Source organism: Tinamus guttatus, unplaced genomic scaffold (assembly GCF_059628265.1).
Source record: "Tinamus guttatus ecotype Peru unplaced genomic scaffold, ASM5962826v1 Tinamus_guttatus_pri_ptg000580l, whole genome shotgun sequence".
Classification (NCBI taxonomy): domain Eukaryota; kingdom Metazoa; phylum Chordata; class Aves; order Tinamiformes; family Tinamidae; genus Tinamus; species Tinamus guttatus.
The window spans coordinates 521,896-540,324 of NW_028289114.1; the positions used below are offsets into that span (position 1 = coordinate 521,896).

At 55.4% G+C, this 18,429-nt stretch overlaps 1 pseudogene; it reads left to right on the forward strand.

The window, feature by feature from the left end:
• LOC148592485 (uncharacterized) overlaps positions 1 to 18,429 on the forward strand; it is a 69,880-nt pseudogene that overhangs the window by 35,324 nt on the left and 16,127 nt on the right.

Sequence of the window (18,429 nt, forward strand, 5' to 3'; positions counted from 1 at the left end):
AGAAAAAGCTTAAATGACATGGATTCCAGCCTCCCACTCCTGTGAGGGAGGCTGTGCGTGTCCCGTGTGGTGATGCTCTGTGTGTCAGGCTCAACACGGTGAAGGGACCTGGGATGGAGGGACAGTGGGTCTGAGAAAGCACCCCCAGCACACCGAAACACAGACCTGAGGAGCAGTACGGAGACGTGGGCCTGCAAGCAGCTTCTGAAGCTCAGGCTGGCGCTGAGGCTAAAGCAAGCTTCAAGCTAGAAGACACCCAGGCTCTGGGTCTTGGCAAGAGGCAGGTCCTCACAAAACCACTTTTCTGAGGTATGAAGCCAAGCAGAGGGCCTGCTCCTGCTCATGGTACTGACAGTTTTTTTTATGTTAGATCATGCACGATATCCAAGACGAGGTCTTGTTCCAGTCTTGGAAAACCCAAACTGTGCTTTTGATTGTGTCCATTGACTCTGACCTAGACAGTCCTTCCAGACCCCAGAGCTCTTCAGCTTCGTTGCCTGGGTCATTTCTGTGTTTATCTGCAATACTCTCATCCAGGCAGGGCTACTGTGAGGTTATTCTCAGAAATATGGTTGGCCGGTATTTCTGCTATTCCTCTCCTTGGCATGGCCTGGGCCTCTCCTTTCTCTATGTTCTACGCGCAGGAATTCGTGTAATATTGACCGCTTTCCCGGGGCGATTTCCTGTTGCCAGGTCCATGACTAAGGGCTACAACTTGAAAAGCGGAGGGACTTCTGGGCCAAAGATTGCGTTGCAAGCCGTTGAGTCCTGGGGCTTAATGAGGTGCTGCTTATCAGCAGAGCACGCTTATCTGGAGCCCGCTGATGGAGTACCTGCTCCAGCCTCTTCGTGAGCGAACATGTTTTACCACCCAGTTGCAGGGCGCGCGGCGCGCGCGGTCGGACAGCCCGGCTCAGCTGATGCGTGGTAACTTGCGAAGCCGCAGCAACTTTATCACTTCACAACATCCATACATAGCCACAGCCTTGAATCTTCTCGGGGGAAGAAATGATGATGAGTTACTGTCCTGGGATTTTCTCTCTGTCTCCAGTCAGTGGGAAGTGGTATGTGGAGCATTCATTTAATAAACCAGAGGGGAAAAGCTGTAGATCAGCTTCTCATTATTTCAGTGCTGGCTCACGCCATCGCTTGGGTTTGTGCCCGACAGTTCAATGTGTTATTTGAGGCCACTTAAGCATTCTGCAGAAATGATGCCACCCTCTTTTGAAAACATGGGGTTCTTCCAAGCAAGGAGGGCCTCCCTCCATTAGTAGTTTCATCAGTGCCAATTCCTCCTCAATTTTAGGTGTCAGATGGCAAAAGTGTGCCTACTTTGGAGACCTGTTTCTATTGAGAGCCATCTCTCCAGCAGGAAACCTTCTGGAGATGATGCTTCTTCTCTGGACCTCTGTGATAGAGCAATTCTGTGAGTAAAATGCGGCTGTTTTTCAGGGGACAGCAGGATCCCAAGTAGAGCAAAACTGATTTGAGGATCCTGATGTTGTGCACATAGACCTGCAGCCCCTCGTTAAGGGAAGCAGCCTTCATCTCCAAACGACAGGAGGGGACCTCTGCAAGTGTTTGCCTCACAGTAATTCCCAGTGGGTTTTGCCTCCCTCCAACAAGGAGGGCTGGGTGGTCAAGGTAGCAGGTAGAAGATTGATCTGCTGCTGCTGTCTTCACTGAGAGTGGAAGACTGGAGAAGACACCCCACATCTTAGCCATCAGAGAGCACGTTCTAGTCCTGTCTCAGGACTGTGTGTGCATGGGGCTGCTGGGGAGGCTGGGAACAGTGCAGTTTCCACACGGCCTCAGTGGAGGCTTAGTCCAAGTTTATTGCTGAGATTAAAAGACTGGGGAATATAAATTGTAAATGTGATGACTTAAGAGCTCATAAATTCAGTATACAGCCCCGTTTCGGAGAGCGCTCGTGTGCAGTGTGCCTCGCTGCCTTGAGCTCACCAGTCTGCTCTTGCTCCCACTGCTCAAACCTGCATTTGCCAAAGGGTCCTTGCACCCTGCTCTGCCTCCTGAGCCGGTGCATCAGCGTGTGTGCACAGGGAGGCTTGTGGGCACGGATACATGCACTGAGGAGGAGCTCCATCCCTTCCGTGCCCCCGTGGCTCCGTGCGTGTTCATTGCTGTGCACGGGCACGCGCTCCCTGCCGCTGGCTCAGAAACCAGCGTCGTGCTGGAGCAGCGTTTGCCCTGTCTCACTGTGGAAGATGCCAGAGCATCACCAGAGAGGACGGATAGTCCCTCCTGTCTGATGCTGTGTTTGCATTTAACTCGGGCCCAAGTGCTCTTGCTCGGTGCTTGCAAAAGAGACCTGTGTTCTTATCTTTATTTTTCTGTGTAAGCAACATGAGCTGGCTGGATTAATTGCCCACAGTCGTGGGGAGAACTGGCAGAAGTGGCATTGCCCCTTTTGGCTGCAGCAGAGAGTGGCGGAGTTGGAAAGATGAAGCTCTCTACCAGTGCCCAAGCCTTTCCCACCACAGGTTTCTCCTACCCCAGGCTGTGTTCCCTGCCGCGGGGCTGGCTGCCCTCCTGCCGCTGGTGCAGTGTTTCAGAGCGGGTGTTTTGTGCCAGGCTGCTTCTTGGGTGAGCTGCAAGTGGGGATTCTGCAGGTGGGTCACAGCGCTCACCCAGGGTGCTGGTGCCAAGTTCCGGGATGCAGTCCCTCAAATGAATTGCCTAGGGGTGAACACCGTTGGGATGAGGTGCTTTTCCTCTTTTCCACTAAAGATGGAGAGCCGGAAACCAGCCTGCTTCCGGGGTCAGCCAGCTAGTGCCAAGGATATGGACTTCATCTGACAGCTCTAACTGAAGCCAAAACGGGAAGGGATCATCTAGTGCAAACCCGCTGCTGTGTGGGGAGCAGAGCTCGTGGCCACTGTCCAAGCAAGAAGAGCTGGAGGCAAATCCTGGGGAGAAGCTACAAGATACCTCAGGGCACCTTTTTCTTCTCCCTCGTCTTGGGCAGTGTGGGATCTGCAGCACCTCCATGGATCAAGTACCAGCACGGGCTCAGCTGGTGGCTGCTGCAGACGTTCTGTCTCCCCGTCCTCTCGTGAGTGCTCGCGGTTGCCGTTGAGGTTGTGCTGAGTTCGGGCTGGCTGAGGTTAAGCCCCAGCCTGCGTCCCCGAAAGCAGAGGCCGGCGGCAGTGGCACGTGTGAGTTGGCACCAGCCAAAGGCTCCTTTGGGCGCCCGTGCCTGGCGCACGATGCGGCGCCTCGCGGCTCGCAGAAACACGTGCAGGTCCCCCGGAAAGGCCGGCTCTGAGCTCTGCTGCGTTTCCAAGGCCAGCGGGGCGCTGCTCAGAACGTCCCCTGTCCCGGGGCCAGCGTGGGCAGCGCCGGTTCGGCAGCGTTTGGGCCTCCTGCCTTGGGAAGCTGCGCGGCGCCGGTTCTTCGGGTCAGTGGAGGCGCTGAGGAAGAGCAGTTTGTGCTGGACAGAGCTGGTGTTTGTTCATTTTGGGGACTTGCTTTTATCTAATGACCAGAGGGGAAGGAAGAGGCTGTATTCTTAAAATCATTTTTAATCTCTGTAAAACACACTCTCCTGCTGCTTTGCTTTCCAGTGTAACCAGGAGGCTGTATGTACATACATACAGCCATGGATGTATGGGAGTTTATAGGGGTCTACCTGTCTGCACAGCTGTGCAGCAGGAGCAGGCGGTTCTGTGGTAGCAGAATCAAGAACAGGCTGAACATACAGGACAGAACATCAGGAACATATACTGGCCAGGCCATTCCAAATTTAACTGTACCAGTTTTAAGTCTGCTTGGCAGGGTTTTGATCCGAAAAGACTCTCTCGTCTTGCTTGCCTCCACACAGACCCTTGAAACCTTTGCAAATTCCCCCCAAACATTTGTCACTGGCCAGCACCACGTTGCTGCTGCGAGCGACCCGTGCTAACTGCCCTTTTGTAGGACTTGGTTGCGAGCGAGGAGCAGAGATAACGTTCAGCAGGCGAGAGCAGATGGAGGGGCGATAAGGGAGCGGGGCGCGTGCGGAGGTATGCGCTGCGGGCCCTGCACAGACAGGCCTGCTTATCGATACCCGGCTGGGAGCACGCGCGCCGCGCGCACGCTAATATCTCCCGAAACAATAGGCACTCCCCGAGTCGGGGAGCGCTGCCGGAGCCTCCCCGCCAGATACGGGGCCGTTATCAGGTTGCAGCAGGCATTCCCATCTAATCAGGGATCTGAACCCCCGGGAGCCGCCGCGTGGGGCTTCCAAGCGCTCCCGCGGGCCCGGGGCCGCTCCGCGGAGCGGGGGCGGCTCCGAGGGCGCTGTCCCGTGGGCCGGCCCCGACGGGGCCCGAGAGCCCTTGCCGGGCCGGTCGCGCTGCCGTGCGGAGCCAGGGCAACGCGTCGTGCGTGGGGCGGGCAGAAATGGCCATTTCACCCCCTTGAACCCCTGTGGCGACGCGCATGGGGGACAGCCTTGTGGCCTCGCCGGGGGACCTTTGGCTTTCATTTTGTCCTACCTTTTTAAGGAAGGCTCCAGAGCGAAAGGCTTCTAAAGCCCCATTTCTACCTCTGCACATTAGAGCTGAAGCGCGGTGACCGCTGATCTTGCGTGGCTCGTAACTGCAGAATTGCTCTGGAACCGGTTAATTTGACAGCGCCGTGGCTGCCTGCCTTTTCACCAAAACCAATCAAGCAGGCGCACGTTTCCCCTTCTCCCCGACTCAATTTTGCGGCGAGGTGGCGGGGAGCAGGACCGGGGAGGCCGGCGCAGCTTTCCCGGGCTCCCGCGGGGACGGAGCAGGGAGCCCGGTGCCAGGGGGATAGCGAGGAGGAGGCCGGTGGGGGAAGGTCGATTGTGGCCTTTCCTTGGCAAAGGTGGGAATTGCGGCCATGGCAGGAGATGGCACAAAGCGAAGGCAGAGCTCATAGTTCGGAAGGAGACGTCAGAGAGTTTTGAGGGGGTAAATTTTGCGTTTAGTTGGAGCAGGATCTACAGCAGTTGTGGTTTTTTGGTTCAAAACCCAGGGAGGTCCCAGGTGAGGCCACATGTCGGCTGGTGGCTGCGATGCCACCCTGCTGCCTGAGCCACATGGGGAGGCTGCTCCGCTTGCGACGCTGCCGGTGGGAGCAGGGCCCCGGTGAAACGTCTCCCTCCCGTCCGGGGGAACGTGCGCGCCGGGGACGAAGGCTGGAGCGGTGGCAGGGCCCTGTGAGGCTGCAGCACCTGAAAAACGCTCTTCTTGGGAATGGGAAACTGCCGTCCTCAGGACACGATGGCGTCGAAACACCTGGTCAGGCTGGGTAGAACCCTCTAAGGATTATTTCTGTAAATACCTCCATTTGTCCCCTATCATCTCCTGAGATCTCTATTGAAATGCCCTTCTATTAATAAATAACTCCATTCTCCATTACCACAGCTCACGTTGAAGTAACTGGGAATTTGGGTTTGGTTTTTATAGGCATTAGAAATAGATTTTATCTTTATTAAGGGCGCTCTCTCCACCTCCCAACCTTTGCTCCATTGCACCGAGCAAGGCAGCGAGCGGCGGCGCTTCCCTGTCCGCGTCCGCAGGGACACGGCGAGACCCGCTCCGGCTTTGGGCCGGTGCAGAACGCGCTCACCGGGGACAGGTACCTCCCTCCACACTGACACCCTGTCAGTACGTCTCCATGTTGTGGTGTAAAGCACTTGAGAAAAGAAGGAAAGAAAAAATCTGAACAAAGACAATGGAAGAAATGGTGTGTCTTGATGTTTTAGTTCTCGGGGATTTGCACTTTTTTTTCTCTCTCTCTTTGTGGGGAGAGACATTTAGCTTGGGAAATATCTCTGAGGAAACTTCCTTGACTATAGTCGTGATGCTGAGCCACCACATGAATTTGGGGGAGATTTTCTTTTTTTAAACTGTGGGTTGCAAACATTCTCTGGAAAATATTTGAGTTTTGAAGTACATCAGTTGGTTGTGATTGGGCAGAGGAGTCACAGGACGGTGTTTCTATCTGCTGGTTGGATGGGAACCCAGTTTCTGGCAGGGAAATCAGTGCATGTAAATTAGAATTGTGGTTTCCATGAATACTATCATATATGGATTTGAGGCTGATTTTCCAAGAGGAGTCGTGCCAGGAAAACTTGTGCTCTCAAATAGCCCCAGGCGGCAAACACGAGTGACACAAACATGGTGAGGGTGAGTTCATTTACAACTGTGACTGCTCCAAAAGTATTTGTAAAATTTGCCTTCCCTGCTGTTCCTGCTCCCTCCCTCCTCCCCGCGCAGCGGTGCCGGAGCCCTGGCATCCCGCGTTCCGGATCGCGCGGAGCCCGGCGCGCACCTGGGTGAGGAGCTCGCAGGGTGGGGACTGGATTCCTTCCCGAGCCCTTTCGGCAAACAGCTCCTGCCCCGGAGCGGCGCGTTCCATTAGCCTTATCTGCACGCACAAAGCAAAGCTATAAATGTTATTGGCCATGAAGTTATTCAGCCCCTTCAAAGTTACGCGTATGCAAAATACGCCGTGCTTTAAAAAGGGGTGCTGCTTTACTGCGAGGTGAGTGTTTAAAGCTTTTTTAAAAAATAAATGAAAATGAAATCTCTAAGGCAGTACACATGTGTTTGCAAATAGCTAAGTTAATAGCACACTGTCTGTTTAGACTGCATCTATGTGTTGCTACAAGTGAATTACCACAGTGTTCCCTAGGAAGTGAATATAGTCTTGCTCTAGAGGTGGCTAAACCGAAGCACAGAGCAGTGACCTGGCTGGTCTGTGCAGTGGAGAAGATGAGCGGAGAGACACACGCAGGGCCTTGCATTTCAGAGCCCCTCGGGCAGCAGAGCCTCCCACCCAACCCGGGTGATGGCATCTGCCAAGGTGGATGAACGGCAGCCCGTGCCATGGTACCCTGCACCCAGGGCCAGCAAAGCTGGGCCGTGGTGGCCGCGCTGCGCCGGGGCGCATCCTCCTCTGCCCCTTCCCCTGGGAAGTTGGCCACCCCGGCGGCCTCTGGCAGAGACGATGTTTTCAAGCTCAGAAGGTCCCTTGCCTTCTTCTGGAAGCCCATAAAATGAGTTCATGACTATTGTCATGTTGAACCACTTCTTTCCTTGGGATGACTCAGTTTAAGAAAGAAAGGAAGTTTTATTTTCCCAGATAGCAAGGCAAATATGATGATACATCAAGGGATGGAAGATCCATTATGTATCTCTGACCTCCAAAGCCAGAGTAAGCAGTTCCTCCATCTGTGGCATATCTCATATTTTATTAGACTTATATGTGGGCTACACTTGCTTGTATCAGACGTGCTCTGGCCACCCCCCTCCTCCCCACACTGTCTCTTAATGGCTCGGATCAGGACCTTTGCGGTGCTTCGAGCCAGCTGGGCCTGTAAATCTCCGGACGCTGCAGGCAGCAGCTTCCAATTTGCGCGTCCTGCCCCCTTTCCCGCTGCCTCCGGACAGAGGCAGCTCTCGGTGGCGGTGCCAGGGCGCTCGGGAGATGCTGGCACGGGCCCGAGCCGGCAGCGGCGCTGGCTGCAGGAAGCGAACGCAAGACCCTCGCCAGCTTCTGTCCCGCGTTTCAACTTCCGCAGGCCGACATCAAACATGTCACTGCAGCCTGAGCCCCCACAGGCCTGACAGAGGAGCAAGAGGAGAGGGCTGGAGGCAGCAGATCCTAATCTTTATTAAATAAGAACAAAGCTTATGCCGGCTAATGAGAAAAACAAACCGATGAAAGATCCGGCGAGCTCCTCAGAAGGACACAAAGAAATTCTCTCTGAACAAGAGCATGCTAAAAATATTTCAGAATATTCATTTTGCTGGCAATGGCTTCATAGGCTCCAAATTTGATACTGGCTCTTTGGGGACTGGCATGGCCATCCCACCAAATTCACAGGAAGGTCCTTTGCTCTCTGCACCATGTCCAGAGCTGCGGCAGAAATACCTACACGGGCAGAGACATGAGGATATAAACCATGATGATGCCGTGAGGTGCCAGCTTGTCCCTGTGCGTCTCTCTGGTGAGAGGACAGCAGGGCCGTCGTGTTTCGGTACCCTCTTTGGAGTTTGTGTGCGAGAAGCAGAGATGCTACTGGGGCTTTCTCAGGTTTCCCTCGTTTTCGTGCTCCCTGAGATGCATCAAAGGCAGCAGGCAGGAAAGCTGGGAGCTCTGGTTTTCCTACCCAGCTTGAGTCATACGTGTTCCCTCCGAGCGTTCCTGCAGCTGCTGGGCCTCGGCAGCTCCGGGTCTCCTGCAGTCACCGCTGAGGATGAAGCTGTGATCGGCAAAGATAGGAGCAACCAAACCCCAAACCACATGAAGGTGACCAGGCTGCACGGACACCAAACGGACCGCGCGAGCGGCGGCTGGGGAAGGCAGCGCGGGGCGGCAGGGCGCTGGGAGGAGGGATGTCCCCCCCGCTGCAGAGCGTCACCCGGTCCTGCTGGCCGGTGCTGCTGCCGCCCGTGCGCCCAGCGACCCCCTGCAGCCCCAGGGATCAGCAGCGGGACGTGGTGCCACCCGTGTCGGACAACCCGCCGGGTACCGCGGGGCGCGCTCGGAAGTCACAGCTCCAACGGGCCCGTCTTCCCCGAACGGGCTGAGCCCAAACCCCAGCCTTGGCCACCGCTGAACTTGGCTGAAAGTGCTGATTGCAAGGGCAAAAGCAACGCAGTAATGAAACTTGCAGTTCCTCCTCTGTCCCGGTCTTCGCTGACCATGAAACCTCAGAGCCTGCTCTTTTAATGTACTGTGGCTGAACTTGCTGCCAGCAGGTCAAAGGGAACATAATTTACTTGGGCTTTGATGCATTTGATACAGTTTGGGGTGAGAAGGAGGAGGGGGCAGGAGACAGAGGGGATAAGTGATGGCAAAGGAGGAAAGACTTTGCCTGTTTATATTAGAACTGGATTAGTATGAAGATGACAGAGCCATTTTCTAGCCAAGAGGGACTTAGAGATAACCAAGAGGGTTTTGACTGGAGCGGAGGGTTCTGCTTGCTTAGATCGGCGTGGTGGGTAGGAGGCAGGCTCAGCATTTGTCTGCAGGCCCCTTTTTATCTCTCTCTGATTAGGAGATTGGAGAGCGGAGGGGGAGGAGGGCAGCATCTGTATTCTGTATTGCCTGGAGAGCCCTTTTAATGCTCAGGCAGGACTAGGGGAGAGTCAGAATTCCCTCCCCGACAGCCAAATCTCCCAATATTTGCATTTCCTTAATATCCTCATTGTCTTAGAGCCCTTTACCAGCAGCTTAATGAAACCTCCCTGCCCGCTTCCTTTGCACGAGGGAATTACGAGGCAGGGAGCAGGTAAGGGATCCAGTGCACGTTATGGCACGGGTGGCTTTTTCGGAGCTACAGCCAAGAGGTAGCAGTTCCTTGCCCTGTGCCCAGAGCATGGGCTAGCTTGTAAATGCAGGGACTGAGGCTGGACTGAAGTAGGGGGAATGCAGCTGCTGTCTTAACCCTGGCTCTGACCTGCTCTTTCATGGCAGGTTGGTCCAGAGCGACTCACCAGCAGCTGGACACGCTGTTTCCACTAGTGCAAACACGAGAAGGAGTCATCCCAAAACACCGTAAAACTCCTCATGCTCCTGCCCCTCTCACTGCTCTAGTGACCAACATCGGCCTTCCAAGGAGCGTGAGGCATTACCCTGTTGGCGTAGAGTTTTCTACAGGTATCTGAGTGATTATTTTGAATATAGGCTTCATTCATGGCAGCGCAGGACTGAATTAAAATGGGACGCAACAGTTTTTGCAGCCAGTCCCTCCCGATTCCAACGCTTCTGGGTTACATCATGCTGCTTGTTGGGCTCGGGGTATTTGAGTCGGGGGGCTGGTGCTTTTAAAGCACAGGGTGTTTTCCCCTTCTTTTGGTTGGGGCACAGGCGAGGAAAAGGGCCACATCCCTTCTCAGAGACGAAATATTTTCCTCTCCAGCTTCGGTCTTGACTGACTGCTGTTTGTGCAGGGGCGAGCGAGCCGGGAGGAAGCAGAGCGCTGTGGCTGCTGTGGTTTCAGTTCTCACTCCACCTCGCTACTGAGAAACTGGACCCGTGGTTTTGCTTGTGGCTGAGGGGAGAGGAAAAGTCTCTGGATCAGCTACGTGCCAGGGAGATTCTCCCAGGCCCACAAAGGGGCTAAAATGCTGATAAGGGGCTTGAGAAGCAGGAGAGAAAACCAGACCCCCCAAATCCCTGCTTGAGAAGCTCCGAGTACATTAATATTCACTGCAGAGCGAGGGGTGTAAATTCCCCGCTATCTCCTCGGAGTTTTCCGTTTATGCCGTTCATTTCACATAGATGTCACTACTGCCTTATGAGCCCTCCTCCGAGCCAGCCGCTTAAATGGACCTAGTGCATTATAGTAATGGAGTAACTGTATAAAAACAATGAAATCCAATCTCTTTAAACTGATTTGATGTCTGCCTGAACCACAACATTTCCTGCTAATGGCTTCCTTCATTTTGTAACCGTGATCTCCACCTGATCAGATTACAGCTGTTTTTAATTACAAAGCTAATAGAGTTTGTAGGCAGTGTCGGGCGGACGGCGCATGCCTGGGGTGGGCGCAGGGGAGCCGGGGGGCTCCGGGCGGCCGCGCTGACACACGCGGCCCGTCAGGCCGACTGTCAAAACGCGGCAGCGGGGGCAGCTCCGCGGCCGGCGCTGCCGCGGGTCCCCTCGGCACCGGGGCGGCCGCGGGGGCACCGGGCGGCAGGAGGGGCAGCGCGGCCAGGGGCTGCGCAAGGAGCGAGAGGGGCAGCTCGCTCCCGGGGAGGGACTGCGCGGCATAAACGGAAAACTCCGAGGAGATAGCGGGGAATTTACACCCCTCGCTCTGCAGGGAATATTCAGAGCTTCTCAAGTGGGGGTTTGGGGGGGTCTGGTTTTCTCTCCCGCTTCTCAAGCGCTTTGGCTCCTGCAACTGGTGCGGGAGGGAGCGTCGCGGGTGGCTGACAGGGGAAAAAGCCCTCGAGATTGATGTCTGTCTTGTGGGCTAGCGGAGCCAGCTGCGGGGCCAGCTGCGTCCCCCTCGGGCACGCCGCGAGCCCAGGGAGCTGCTGCCGGGGGGCTGGTTTTGTCCAGCAGTTTGTTTCTGCGTCCACTGCTGCTTCCCTCGGGGTCGGGGCACCGATCGAGACGAGCCGTCTGCGGGAGTGATCCCGAGCAGCTCTCCATGGGCGCTGCCGTTCGCAGGCGCTGGGATGAGCTGCGGTGCGGCTCCTGACCGCAGCAAAACCCTGCCTTGTGCTGCAGGTGCTGCTGGGCTGCTGAGGGTCAGGATTCAGACTGGGCTCAGCTGAACTCGGTTTGAAAATCCCAGCTGAGAAGCAGGGCAGCGTTGCCACGTGGCAGCACCCGCGCTGCCCCGTTGTGCTGTGCAGACCTCCCTCTCTCCCGTGTGTTCGTGGAGCTGCTCTCGTAGCTACCAAAGCGTGATGTCCAGTGAGCAGGCTGCTTTCGTGACAGGTCATTTTACTTTCACCGCCTTGGGAAGGCGGCACTGCTTCGGAGGAGGCTCCGTGGTGGGTTGCTGGCGAGAAAAGCTCCAACTCTGCTCTCCCTCAGGTAAAGCGGGAATAATTCATCCAACCGCAGTGCAACTGCATCCCAAGCTGGGCTGCTGCGCTGCCCCTTCTTGCTGGGTGCCTTGGTGGCCCGTGCTAAAGTTGTCCCGGGTGCCCTGCTCGGTTCACCCTGCTGCAGGCGGATGTTGTCCGTCGTTGTCCTAGTGCCAGCGCCGCATGTTTGGTTACACACCAGCCTTGTAAATGATTTAGGGTCCGCATCAAGGGCGCATCAATTATTTACCCTGGGACTTAATTATTTAGCTTGACAGGAGTCTCTCCCCGTAATTTCATTGTGTCACTGTCTTTTCGGTCTCTCCTTTCACAACAGAGCTGCTGCCAGGGCCTCGCTGCCGCGTGTTCGGCCCTTTCCCAGCACGGGCCGAGGTCGCTCCTGGTCCCCCTTCCTTAGCAAGGCAGGAGAGGCGGCTGCAGGGCCAGGGCTGCCGCGCTGGGGCCTGGCTGCCCTTTGCTGCTCCAGCAGCAGCCGCAGAGGAGCGTTTCTCCATGCAGCTGCCTGGGGTGCCCTTCCCTTCCCTCCTGCACGTTCCACCTTTTCCTTTATCTGAACTTTTAAACCCCGCGTCTGGTGCAGGTTTTTACAGTAACCCAAGCCTTTGAGAATTGCTAATGCCGGGCTGTTTTCACAGCGACATTAATATGCACTGCAAAAATGCCAAGTATCAGGAGCCGGTCATGTGGCGCGCGGCGGCGGCGCGCGCCGGCCGGGAACCGCGCGGATGCGGCCACGTTAAAGGGGCACAGCCCAGGCGAGCACGGCCCCCGATGGACAGGATTTCCTCCCCGCGCCATCTCTTTGCAGTGTCTTGGTATGTCTTTAAACATGTTTGTTTTTCAACCCTTGAAATTACCTTTTCCTAAAATAAATAAATGAAACTAGTACCAGGAGCCTAGGATTTTAAAGCAACCCTACAATAACAAAGCAGTGTGTGCAGATCAGTTGTCACCAGCAACCCTACAATAACAAAATAATACACGCAACCCCATGCAGCTCTGAAATAACCACGATCTGCATGCGAGAGAGGAAATATATTTTCCAGCTTCGGGCTTAACAAGACATTGTTCTGCAGTAACGCCGGGCCTGGGAGGGGGATGCAGTAACCAAAACACCTAGAGCAGCGTGACTTTAATGTTACGCGTGAGGCAGGGTGGTAGAACATGCAACAAACAGCGCTTCGTTAGCGCGGGGTTTAACCGTCTGGAAGAGGAAAAGAAAGCGAGGGTTTGAGATGAAACAGGAAGTTCCCTTGAATCCTGGAGCCTTTGAAGAATTGTCAAAGGAATGAGAAGTCTGTGTGTTTAAAAAGGCTGCGGAGACAGAGGGGGCAGGGGGACACGGGCGGGAGGCACCGAGCGCAGCGCGCTCGAATCCCACACTCTGCTCTTTGTTCCCCTTTTTTTATTATTATTATTTGAGGCTTTTTTGGCGCTTACTATTTTTCTCGCCTGACACGCACCCGGATCTCCCCTGCAGTCGCCGGGAGGTTCTCGGGGTGAGGGCGCCGCAGGCGCTCGTCCTGGGCTGTGCCGATGCCCGTGCAGCGGTGCCCGGCCACGGAGCCGCGCGGAAACGGCTTTTTGAGGAAGTGTTTGTGGAGTTGGAGGAGGTTTGCTCGACTTTCTGCATTTCTTCTGCCCTTTCCATTTTTTGTGCCGCGGGAGCGGATGGGCGATGCCTCCTGTTCTTGGGGCACAGCCTGGCCGGCCAAGAGCCACCAGAGGGAATTGCCGCGCGGTTTCTGAGCCATTTTCTCAGCTGCTCAAATACATATTGGATGGAAAAGACCCTTCGCACTTGGGTTTGGTTTTACCTGTTGCTAGTGGCGACCTGGATGCCCCACAACCAGCTGGCAGGGCTGAGTTTCAAAGCCTGGTGCATCAAGGGTGTTGGACGCCCGTTAGTGCGGATGCCCAGCTCCGCAGGGATGCCTGCAGCCAGCGCCTCCGGTACATCTCCAAAGGGGACAGCTTTTGTTTCCCTGTGCCCCGAGGAGAGCGCCAGGCCTTCCTGCACACCAGGCCCTGCCCTTTGCAGGGGATAAAGCGATGGTGGTGGCTTGACGTGTCCCCCGGAGTCCATTGCCGCGCAGGTGCCGGGAAGGGGCAGCGCACGCGGTGCCGCAGCAGCGAGGGGGCCGCCGGCCGCGGGGGAGCCTCGCGGCGCCCCGGGGAAGAGCCAAGAGCCTGTCATGAAGCTGCGCTCTCCTGCGCGCGAGCCGCGCGCTGGGGACCAAACTTAGCCTGGTGCCGCTCTGCTGAAGTCACCGGGGATTCGCTTGGCCCCCGGCGCCTCCATTGTTTCAGCTAAATGAGTCAGAAGCAGCAGCCTATTCTTATCTGCGCACAGTGGGGCGCTGACAGTAATGGCTTGGCAAGGCCGTCCCCAAAAGCGGCGCGATGCGGCCCCGCGATCGGGGCGACGGCCCGGCCCGCGCTGCCGCGGGAGGAAACGCTTTGACGTTCGTGTTGTGGATGGAGGCCGGCTCGCTGCGGCGAGGGGAAGGCCGTGGTCGAGGTCCCCTCAATATTCAGTCGTGGCGGCTGGAGTTCCTCCATTTCTCGGCCGCCCCGGAGGGAAGCTGTGGCTCTGGAGCGGGCACGTGGTGCCGAGGGGGACTTCACGCTGCTTCCCAGCCCGGTGAGAAGCAGAGCCTGAGCTGGAAACGGCCAAAAAAAGCCGCAGCCGCATCCCCGCTCCGCCGGCGGCACAACGCCGGGAAGGAGGGATGCGGGAGCGCGGCCGCTCGTGTGCCTGGGACACGGCCATGCAGGCAATGGGGAGCTGCACTGAGCATTCCCAAACTCCTGAGAAATCCAGGATTAGCTGGAAAGCTGCTATGTGCGAAGCCGGTCACCCCTCTGCGCCAGAGGCTTTTCCCCACAGCAGTAGCCCTCAAAGCCACCGCACAAACGCTGCGGCGCGGGCCCGTGCGGCAGCACGTGGCTCCCCAGCACCGTGGTGGCCACCGGCCGGGCCGAGCAGCACCGGGATGTGGCGCTGAGCTCTGGCACTGCCGCTGCAGCACCTTTTGCCAGGGCGCCTCAAGGCGAGGGGCCTGCGCTGCCACGGCCCCGCGTGAGGCAACATGGAGGCCAGGGCCGAGCGGCCACCACAGCCCCACATGAGGCGACATGATGCGGAGGCTGAAGCGGGGTGGCCACCGCGGCCCTGCGTGAGGGAACACAGAGGCCGGAGCAGCCAACGTGCCCTCGCGTGAGGCGACGTGGAGGCCAGAGACAAGTGGCCACCACGGCCCCACACAAGGCGATGTGGTGGCCACGGCCGAGCAGCGGCTACAGCCCCTCATGAGGCAACGCGGAGGCCAGAGCTGAGTGGCCACCACAGCCCCAAGTGAAGCGACGCGGAGGCCGGAGCCGAGCGGCCGCTGTGGCCCCGCATGCAGCCTCGGCCTCCCAGGCGGTAACGAGCAGAGCCCCAGCAGCCATTCGGGAGGCTCTGACCCCAGCCAGGTAACTACATAATGAGCCTGTTTGAATTGCTCCAGTCCCTGCCAAAGGGGTGGGATCGGGGGATGCTTTTGTTTGCCGTAATGAACCTGTAATTATGCTGCATTTCTTGGTTTTAGCCGCATTTTTGGTGTGTGCGTTGTTCTCTTTGTATTGACAGATTTATGGCCGGGATACCCTGCTGCAGCGGCAGGCGAACGGGCCGGCGCGGAGACGCTCTGCCCGCCGCCGGCTCCGGGAGTGCGGGGCAGGGGGAGGACGGGCGCTCTGTGCTCCCCCAGCCCCCAAAGGGTTAAATAAATACATTAAAATTAATACAAACAGCCCAGGCGCCGCCTTTCCAAAAGTCAACGACTTCAGCGAGGCGGGTGGGGGGAGAAAAAACAAGGGAGGGAGAAAAACGTTCTTTTGAGCTCCAGGTGAATTTAAAAAAAAAAAGAAAAAGTAGAGAGCGATTAAACTAAATAAATAAATAAATAGCACACAGCAGATTTCAGCTCCGAGGCGCTCAATAAAATTACGCTTTGAAATGCGAGGATTAAGCAGGGTAGGTGACAAGGTAACTTTGTTAACAGGCTAATCTCTTGCCTTAACAGAGACAGGGGACTTACATGTGACTGCACAAAACTGCTTTGTGGTCTCTTTTTCAAGCTGGACGTGGAAGGAAAGGGGCAGGATGTGATGTGACAGGGTAGACTCTTTAATAGCCATTTATAAGATGGGCTTAAACGGGGGAGTTCTTGTGTGTGTGTTTGTTTTAAAGCAAGTTTGCACAGAAATTTGTCACCAGGAATCATCCATTTCCAAACAGTTGGGGATGCTGAAGATGTCGTGTGATGCTGAGTAATTGGGTAAAAGCACTGGTGGTGCCGTCTCTCCTGGGATGGCTTTATCTGCCATCTTGTGAAAAGCCAACCAGCTGCACGGCTTGTTTGAAATGTCATTTCAGGACTTCCTTTGCCCTGTGCTTTTCTCCTGAATTCCTACCCTTTTCCATCTGGGGACGTTTGAAATCCAAATCCAGGTTATTTTCTCAAAGGGCTCCTCTGCTCTTTGTGAACCAAACCCCAGAAAGAGCCTCTTGTCGTTAAATTCCTGTCCGTGGCAAAAATGTGACAGCGAAGGGAGGAGGAATCTGAAAGGAGACCCAGATCCTGGGTTTGCTTGTGCAAACTGTGCAGTGCCTGCTTAAATGTGCTGCACAGACCAGGCACTGCTGCCGTGGCACAGGGCAGGCTCCTCCTTGCTTGCATTTAACTCTCCGGTTAGTTATCGTGGATCTTCAGGGTTTGCTGTTCAACCACCCATGGTGAACCAGAGGGAAACACAGGGGAGAATCTAAAGTTCAGTCCTTCTCCAGACTTCTTTGCTTCTAGATGAAAATAGCAATGAAAAATCCATCTCCTCCATGCCATTCATCTGAAACACAAGGAGAAACAGCAGATTTGAACATATTCTCCTATATTTAGTAGATCTGGTGGGAGTATTTACCATTTTGTCTCTCTTGCAGTCTTGCCAGGCTGTTGTGCTGCCTGCAGGCAGAAGGACTGATCCCAGAGGGAAGCGGAGTGAAGGTCCCAGCCCTGATTTTGCAGGTTCAAGTGCCTGGATCATCTGGATCATTTCTGGCTTTAAGGTTTCTCAGGTGGGTGAAGATGATCTGTTCCCTGAGAGCCAAGTAAGGGAGGTCAGATCGGGGCTGGGCTGTTCCAGGGCACGGGATGGTCACCCTTTCTGCTGGATGGCCATGACGATTCCTAGCGAGGGTTTCCCCTCAGACTTGTGCCGAATACGACTCTCACTTTGGTGGACACGGCACTTTCCACAGAAAATGCCCAAATTTGGGCTGAGTTAAGGGAATCTAAGTGCAACGGGGACTAGAACTGCTGGCGCTGCCTTGGCACCCCTCCGTGCCCCTGTCCCTCAGCGATAAGCCAAGCCCTCAGCCAGGCTCACGGATAACGGTGACATGGGGCCGCTTGACCCTGCTGTGGGGACCGTGCTCTGCAGGCTGCCATGTCCCAGGGTCTGGTGGACACCAGAGATGTCCTCTTGTTATAAGCACGGGTGGGCTGCTGATGGGGAAAACCACCAGCGCTTTCCCAAGTGCAAAGGAAAGAAAAATATGAACTACCCGTTTTAAAAATCAGATGTGATCCCACCTCTGAAGTTTATCCATCGCTGGGGTGCTTGAACTGAGCAGCAGAAGCTTATTCTGTGCAGGAATCTGACCAATTGTTTCCCTTCTCTCTCTTGTCCTTATACCTTAAATCATTTTGACCTTTAATTGGCCCTAATTTGCCCACAGACGGCCCTGGGACCCTTCAACACATTTGCTTGTAATTGGGTCCCTTTGTTATTTTTCCAGAGAGCCACTGCTGGTTGTTTCTTTTTGAAAACACTGCAACGTGTCATTGAGAGTGGAGCCGCTTTCAAATTAGCCCTGCTGGGGGCCAGGAGAGTCCTGTGAAAAGCCCAGCAGAGAGAGAGACAGGGCTATCTAAACGCAATTATCATATCACTGCGAAAACGTGAAACCAGCCTGAGCTTAAGCAAACATCACACACCCCTCGAGCGGAGGGTGGTAAATGCCTCGCTGGAGCTGCCAGGGCTGAATGCTGCAGAATGGGGTTATTCTGCGATCAGGGTTTTCGCTGGGCGCAACGACGGGCGTCTCTCCAGCCCCTTGCTCCGTCTGGCTGCGGAGGGAACTTGTCAACCTGTTTTATTCAGCGGTTTTATTTAAATCCACCTCATTCTGGTGCATTGGTTTGCAGTGACCTGTGAGCAATGGCCCTGGGACAGCTACAGGGCTCCGGAGCAGCGCGGGGACATGAAAATACCAAGGGGAAGCAGCAGTATGGGCTTTGCCAGCAAACAAATGTGTTAGCAAACGATATTTCCTGAGCAAGGTCCTGCACGCGCTGCTCAGCTGGCTTTGTCGGGGAATATAGTTATGCCACAGTTTGCCCCTAGCCCCGTTCGTGATGTTATCAAAACCTTAACCGTCCAAAGTTAAGTTATAACAGCAAGGGATGATACCACAGCTAGATACCATCTGTACTGCCTCTTGCGTCTAATGGACAGTTGTTTTGTAAGCGACTCTCCCAGCTCAGCTAGCCCTGCAGCCCGGAGACCTCTCTTTAATATTCGCTCCATGCAGACCTTAAACTCCAGTGAAGTTGCCGCGCTGTCGAAGCTGTGACCGCAGCCTCTCACGCCAATGGTCCTCTTGCCACCAGCTGAGATTAACGCCAGCACCCAAACAGCTGGGAGCTTCCTTGGAAATCATTTTAGTATCAGATCCCAAATAACTTTGCCTTCCAGGGCTTATAGCATCCATATAGGCAGCAAAAAGAAATTTCAGCTCCCTTAGAATTGGTTAGCAAATAATGTGTCGTGTGTT